Source organism: Vulpes vulpes, unplaced genomic scaffold (genome assembly GCF_048418805.1).
Source record: "Vulpes vulpes isolate BD-2025 unplaced genomic scaffold, VulVul3 Bu000000700, whole genome shotgun sequence".
In the NCBI taxonomy this organism is placed as follows: Eukaryota; Metazoa; Chordata; class Mammalia; order Carnivora; family Canidae; genus Vulpes; species Vulpes vulpes.
This window is the reverse complement of record NW_027325673.1, coordinates 435,147-443,334: the sequence shown is the minus strand read 5'-3', so window position 1 is coordinate 443,334 and position 8,188 is coordinate 435,147.

Here is an 8,188-nt window from a genome sequence, read left to right as displayed (position 1 = left end):
GAAAAGATAACTCTAAGTTTCTACCAGCTATCTTGCTTTGTCTTTTTGCCAATAGAGATGTCCCAAGCAGAGATTGTTCCTTTAATCACAGTCCATAATGGAAAGGCATATAAAGCATATACACATATAGCTCCTGATTAAAAGTAAATGTACTTAAAATTACTAAAAGTAATGTTTTATGCCACTGACGTTTGGGGCTATTTGTTACCAAAGCAAATCTATCTAAAAACAGTCTTTAAAACTAAAAATGTAACAACTTTTACAAGACTAAGTTTAATGGTTGGCAGATGATTAATGGGTAAAATGAAATTTTGTAAATTTCTTCATCTTTCACAGCTTAGATGGAATATATATTGTTGTAATTGAAGTATCACAAAAAAATAAAAACTAGAACTATTACCATTTAATATTTCTTTCTTAATTCTCTCTCTTATTAGTAGCCTTAAGTAACATTTATTAGATTTAGCAAATGTGTATGCATTGTAATAGGACTTTATGGAAACTCGTATCATGGTTTGGAATCACTTTCCATATTTATGATTTGGAATCATTTTCCACATTCATGATTTTTCACATCCTTGTGATGTGCTCTGCGCAATAAAATATAAGGGAAATCACAGTGGATCAGTTATGCATTTAGGCCTCAAGTGTTATTGAATACCTCTGCATATTTTCTGGAACTCCTTCTATGACTATGAGAGAAAGCCAAAGATAGCTTATTGGAAGATGAGAGACAGGGGGGGGGGATGCTAGAGCCAGCTCTTATTGACTTGGAGGAGCCAATCATGTGTTATCTTTTACAAACTTCACATTCAGCTAAATCACATCGTCGTTGCTAGACCAAAATTACCAAGGCTGAACACTGATCTGCCTTTCTGAGTCAAAATGTTTTCTCAATGTTATCTCTTTGTATTGGGGTCTTAATTCGGTAAATTTTTTCAACATTTGAAATCACTGAGTTTCTGAAATCTCTATTTTATCTTTTATTCCTACCTGCAAACTGGCCACTTTTTTTCAGTTTGCCTCTTTTTTTTTTAAATGCGTTTCTTAAAGAAATCACCCCAAACTGAAACATACTACCAATGCCAATCTTTAGATCTAAACATTTCTTAGTTATCCAGTCTTCCTTGTAAATTACTTCAAAAAAACAATTTTATCAAATATTTCACCAATGCAGTCTTTAACTTCTGATTAAAGTTGTCTTTTACAATCTGGAGAATTTATAAGCCAATGCCACATACTTTATTTTTTAAGGCAGCACTTTACTTTTGATACTATGAACTGGGAGGTTTGGCTCAACATTATACTCCATCAAGAATATAATTTGGTGACGATTCTACTGTCTGCAGTGATGTAGATTGCTGTGGTAGTGAAAGGGGACATTGCAAACTATGTCCTACTTCTTAGAGGTTTCTATTCTAAGAAGCACATGACTTTATATAATGTGAGGAGTGGCGAAGAATAATACTATCATTTTCTCAAAAAGAGGGAAAGCAAAAATCTACAATAACATTAATGATTACTACGGTAGCTATTAAAAGAAGAAATAATAGAATATCACATATACCAGATCTAAAGAATGACATGATTTGAGGAAGAAAGACATGTGGCTATTTGTTTTGGAGTACAATGATATAATCACATGCAGAGTGCAGAGTGCAATATTGGATGTGAAAAGAGAGCCAGCATCTGGATGCTGCACAGAAACAGTATCAATGACCAGTTAGTCTTAACAAGAGCAGCAGGGTGAAGAAAAGAAAACTACAGCAATATTCATATGAGTAACTACATGTCCTATTCCATTTTGGCACGGAAGGGGGCTCAGAATATCAAGATAACAAAAAGTAAAAGATGTATGCCTCAGTTTCATTCTTGGGATAGCTATCTGGCTAGTTTTGTGGGAAAGAAGGAGGCAAGCATTAAAATGAAAATGAAACTGAAGCTTTAAAGTTGGCCAAATTTTTGTTTATAATTGAAATGACCATAAAATTGGAAATGTGCACAAGACAGGTACTACTGTGGAGTTAGAAGGGAGATTTTAAAATATTGCCGAAGGCAGTGTTTGTACACAAACAAAATAGGTACAGCCATTTCTTATTATTGGTGGGTAGTTATATTCTATAAAGTGACCACACATGCCAAAATAGCAAATACAGAACCACTTTTCCTAAGGATAATGCAGGGATATATTCCTGAGAACTGATCACAACATCTTTATCAACTGATCAATATATAACTTTGTTTTATGTTTCTGTTTAAAAATACTTTCTTTAATATTAATATATATTGTTGATTGATTAACTTTGAATTAATGGCAAATAGCACTATCACTCTTGTCTGAATGGAGCTTACCACATGTATTTTCTTTGTAAGACACATTGTACACTTTTGCACATAGGAACACTAGACAGCACTTCAGCATGATATGGGAGACCGAAAGAAGCTTAAATATGTAAAAACAAAACAAAGAATAAAAACCAAAGTATGACACCAAATAGACTAAGGGATATGGCAGGAAGAAGGATTATTAGGTTGAGACTATTTCACTTACACGTGAGAAATGTTGACCGTACCTTGATTCTAAGGTTTTGTAAAAATGCAAAAGTCTAAGACTCTAAGAAGTGTTGTGAGAACAGAGCAAATAAGATATTTCTGTGGTTGGAGTAGTGAGTTCTAGTTTGGAGTTCAAGAAGAACTTTTCAAAGTTCTTTTCAAGAATAATTTTGAATAAATAATAAATGTATACATATATATTTGTATGCAAATGTATTTATAATTGTAAGAAATCATGAAACGTCAGGAATATAAAAAATGAGCTATCTCTCTTACTCAAGTCCTCCTACTATTCAGAACTCCTTATTGGATGACACATAGTGTTACAAAGAGGGAAGGAATCTAGAAGGACATGGCATTTGAACAGGGCTTTAATAGGTCTTCTGGATTTGGAGAGATGAAGGTGCATTAACAGTGCATTTATAGAGACAGTATGAGAAAATCTCGATTGAGGGGATCCCTGGGTGGCTCAGCAGTTTAGCACCTGCCTTTGGCCCAGGGTGTGATCCTGGAGTCCCGGGATCGAGTCCCACCTTGGGCTCCCTGCATGGAGCCTGCTTCTCCCTCTGCCTGTGTCTCTGCCTCTCTCTCTGTGTCTCTCATGAATAAATAAATAAAATATTAAAAAAAGAAAATTGCCAATTATACATTTAGTGAGAAGTTCTAAGTTACATGATCATATTACAATTCTCTTTTGAATCATGAGTTAAAAATGTCAAGGAGTAGAAGTTATATCAGTGGATCTCAGAAGTGTATTCTTAATTTCCCTTCACTGTTAAAATTGTTCCTTAATATCCCATGAAAATCTTTACCTATTAATTTCATCCTAGTGACTTATTTTAGTAAGAAAAGGATTATATAAGACTACAAGAAAGCCAAATCAAACAGTAAAAAGAAATTAATAAAATACAACCTTGTTTGAATTTAACTGTTATTTCTGATAGTTTCAAAAACCTTTGGGGTTTTAAACAAACTCAACTGAAATAGTTCTACAGTCCCATGAAGTAGGTGCAGGCATTATAATCTCTATATTACAGCTGGGAACCTTGAGGCACAAAGCCATTTAAGCGATATGTCCGAGGTCACTGAGCAAGTAAGTCACTGGTGAGGCCAAAAATAGACTCCCAATTCTTCAGCTAGTTCTTTGTTCAGAAGACCATATTGGTTTTTTTTTATTACCCCAAGGATAAAATTTAGCTTTATATCAGAGGATATTTCTTCTTACATGCCAACCAAAAAATCAACATTTAAAAAAATCATTAAATGGGGATCCCTGGGTGGCACAGTGGTTTGGTGCCTGCCTTTGGCCCAGGGTGCGATCCTGGAGACCTGGGATCGAATCCCACATCAGGCTCCCGGTGCATGGAGCCTGCTTCTCCCTCTGCCTGTGTCTCTGCCTCTCTCTCTCTCTCTCTCTCTCTCTGTGACTATCATAAATAAATAAAAATTTAAAAAAATTAAAAAAAATAAAATAAAAAAATAAAAAAATCATTAAATGGATATTAAATCAAATCATATTTCATGCTTGAGATTTTCAAGCTACTCTCAGAAAAGTGTTTTCTTGTTGTTTAAGAGGAAAATACCCATACATAGTTTTTTGCTGTCATCATCTCAATTCATAAAACTTTTCTCCCTCCCCTAAATATTTAATGACTCTATTTAACTATGAGTATGTTCTGGTTTCTGCACAATGAAATGCAAGCCATAGTAACTGGCTTTGCCTCCAGACAGCTGAGTCAGCAAGAAATCAGAGAGCCTATAGAAACCTTTTTATCTCCTATCAGTTTTTCAGAGTTTTAAGCCATTGAAATATATTGAAAAAATCTGGGAGGGAACTAAACCATGCAAATTAACCTTACATCTGCTTTATACAACTCTTGAACCTCCAGATTTGTAATTCCTTATCTGTGGCTGCTCAAACAATTTTCTGGTTCATAATGCTTTCAGTGCCATGGTAGGAAAGGAAAGTGGATTATAGTCTGAAGCACATGTTTGTCTAAAAGTGCTTCTATTTTTCCAGTCATGAAAAGAATATTTTCCCCCTCTTGTGGGAATCCTCGAGAGCTAGAAATTCTATGTTTTAAGTTTCATATCTACGCATATGGATTTTGTGGAAATGATTTTATAAAGTTCAAAGTTGTTAAATATTTTAAAAGAAATGTATGCTCATACACTCTAAAAAAGGACTATAGATATATTTATCTCTCTTTATACAGTATGCGCCTATCACATATAAACTCATATAGACATACATTTACACAAATGTAACATAGGCCATTTTAGAATTACAAGCAATTATAATAATAGATAGCATTTACTAAGAAATCACCTTTTACCAGACACTCTGTGAAAGTTTTTGTATATAATATTTTATTTGTCCTCATTACATTATAGAGTGACTATTATTATTACTTTGACTTACTTAACAAGGAAACTGAGACACTAAGAGCATATGTCAATTGTCCAAAGTTACACAGCTTTTACGTGGGACAACAGTGTTGGAAACACAGGTGGTTTATTTTTCCTACACTGCGTGTGAATAGAAATTATTTGTGGACATGTGAGTAAAATAAAAATGTGTAAAGTCTAGAGCTTTAGTCAAAATTGACTAGATTCATAAACTAAGATCTAGAAAAGAGAAATGTCTTCCATAGGTTGTACAGTCAGTCACCCAGGTCCCAAATCTGGAAAATGGCTCCGATAGCATTGCATTATTGCTCTCACAGTTGTCATAATGAAATGATGTCATAAATTGCAAAACAGGTAGGAACTATCTTTTATATAGATAGCCATTTTTTTTTACATTTTTTCAGCTGAGATAATTTTTAAAATTAGGTAGATGAAATATTTTCCACTTGTTTAGTTTTCTGTTAATGTTTATAAGACAATTGCAAAGGATATATATATATATATATAGGGATTTCCACTTTCCTATGGCTAGTGTTCAACAACTTTTCTCCACAGCCATTTATTATTCAAACTCTTTCTCCATAAATGTCACAGAAATAGCTTAAGACACTCGGATATCTGAAATGCTACCATCAGTGCAACATCTTAGTATTTATCTTAGGGTAATCTTTTTTGGTAGGTTTTACACTCTTTACTCTTCCCTTTCTCCTCTGAGTTTGTCTCCATGTTATTCTGGTCACACCTGCAACTTTTAAATGTGCTTCCTCTCACTTCTGTGTGAACAGTTCTTTAACAAATATTGATGTTCTTAATTTTTATTCTATAGCCTACTATTCTTAGTATAAACCACCCCATGGTGGAGGGTGATCATATTTCCCATAATAAACATATTTGGATAATTCTGTATGTGAATGACATGCACACACATACACAACAGAGGACAGTGAACTTCAAATTCCACTTGTTTACTGTACTTTCTCAACCATCCACAAAGAAGGGTACAAAACACATACCAATGATGGTCAGAGGTAGCCCCACAGGGATAGAACACCTATACAGAGGTCGAAAGCTCCAGAATGATTCAGTTATGTGACTGTATCTGGAATAATTTCTTGAAGTTCTATTTTTTAGTAACTATCTTCATGTGGTACTATGTTGATAAAATTTCCTGCTAAAGGTTAATTAAAACAAAACAAAACAAAACAAAACAAAATGAGAAACCAGTTTCAAAAGCTTCTCTGATCTCCCTTGGTTTCTGGACTTACCTCACTTTCCCATTTAAGGCTGACTTGCTACAATTTAAAAGTTTACTCTCAAACTCAACAGTAACATTTCCTCTCTCACCTTCCCAACTGTGTAGCACAGATTAGTCTTACCTTGAGCTAATGAAAGATGGAGTTAAGCAGAGAAAATTATGGTCTGTCTTTCCCAAACTTCCCTTCCCTCCTTTTGTGTACTGAGGCTTGAGTTAGGAAAGGGAACTCCAATATTTTCTTACTCCCTAGCGTGGGATTGCAGTCTTTTCTTTGCTTGATATAATTATTATATTCCTTGTCTATGAGCTCCAAAAAACCATGACAAAGTATTTGTGTGCAGCTCCCCTAGGCATTTTTACATTTGTGGGTTTGGCCCCATCTCTCAGCTGACCCTTAGCTGATGAATTCCTTTAATGTTTAATGTCCCTTTTGTCCCTTCACTCCTCAAATCTGTAGGTGTCATGGCAAGGCTATATCCCCCAATTGTATTTGCCCTTCAAGGTCCCGAGGGACCCTGCAGAATGCTTCCCCTGCATACTTGGAGAAGGTGTTTCTGCTCCTTCTCGTGTCTGCAGCTTACCCATACGCACACATACACACATTCTCTCCCCCCTCTCTTTCTTTTCTCTTTCCCATTCTCCTTCCTTCTGTTCATTTAGCACAGGAGGATTTCAGCAATCCTTGTTCCAAGCACATGTATAAACAAAGAATGAAAACTGTTTCCTCTTCTTGAAGCCTTTACCAAACTTTCAAAATAAAATTCATAGAGCCCCCTTCCATGTCCCCAAAGTGGGGAGGCTTTCCATGAACAGCAATCTCTGCAACATGTCAACCATAGTATTATTTTCCAATGTTCATTCTATAGTAATTGGTAGGGATGAATGAGCAGGGTTAACGTGTGTCCTTTCTCTAACTGGCACCTCTCAACAATTCCAATTTCTGGTGGTTCTCTGAATTTAGAATGTTAAGTATTTAAAACAAGGTGCCGTCAGCTTACACCATAAGTCCAGAATACAAGAAACCACCCACATTTTGTTACACTGGATCAAAGATGATTCACCAGAGAGAAAGCAGTGGTTGCAAAGGCCCTTAAGTGCCATTGTCTTCTGGCATCTTAACTCTGACTTCATCTTTGACATTTAACTGCTGAAAGTTTTTAAGCCCTGTGTCTTCTGCCCCACAACTGGCTAAGCTGATAAGAAAGGCTGGGTGCTCCCTCCTTTGGCACGAGTAGGAAGTTCCAACCATGCAAGTCCCAGGAACATTCAAGGGAACATTCACTCAAGCAGATCCCTTAATTTCAGGAAAAGCCTAACTGGTCTCTTTTATCTGTTATCTCCAGGCTCTGCTTTTGGACCTGCTCGTGAGATAACCGTTTTTTTTTTTTTTTTTTTTTTTTTTTTTTTTTTTTAAGAAGGCTTCATTATGTGAGTAATAAACCTTTCTGTATCCTCTCTCTCTGTTTTGTGGGGGTTTTTTTGTTTGTTTGTAAAAAATCACTTTTTGTTTAGGTATCCATGACATGTAACGTCATGTTGCTTTCAGGTGCACACATAATGATTCAATATTTGTATATATCATGAAATGATCATGATGCAGACTCCTGACCGCACTCCTGCCAAGGAAGAGAACCTGCCCCTGAAGCAAGCCCGGGAATCATCCTTATGATGATCCTTTGAGAACGTACCTTGCAGAAACGTAGTAGGCCTGGAGGGAGCTGACTAGTTCCCGGTGAAGACGGCCGCCTTGGAGCACTCCCATCCCCAGCTGAGGAAGCTCGACGGGGCGTCAGTTGTCCAACGTGTCGTGGAGGCCAAGCATCTGGGCAGGCAGCCCCAACTGGTCGAGGGTCTGACTAGGGGCCCAGTCACCCCACAGTGCAGCGCATCCCTGGACAATGGAGGGAGCCGGTCCTGTCACGGCAGGGAGGTGCCCCTGGAGATCTGGCTGGAAGCCCTGGAGGAGGCTCC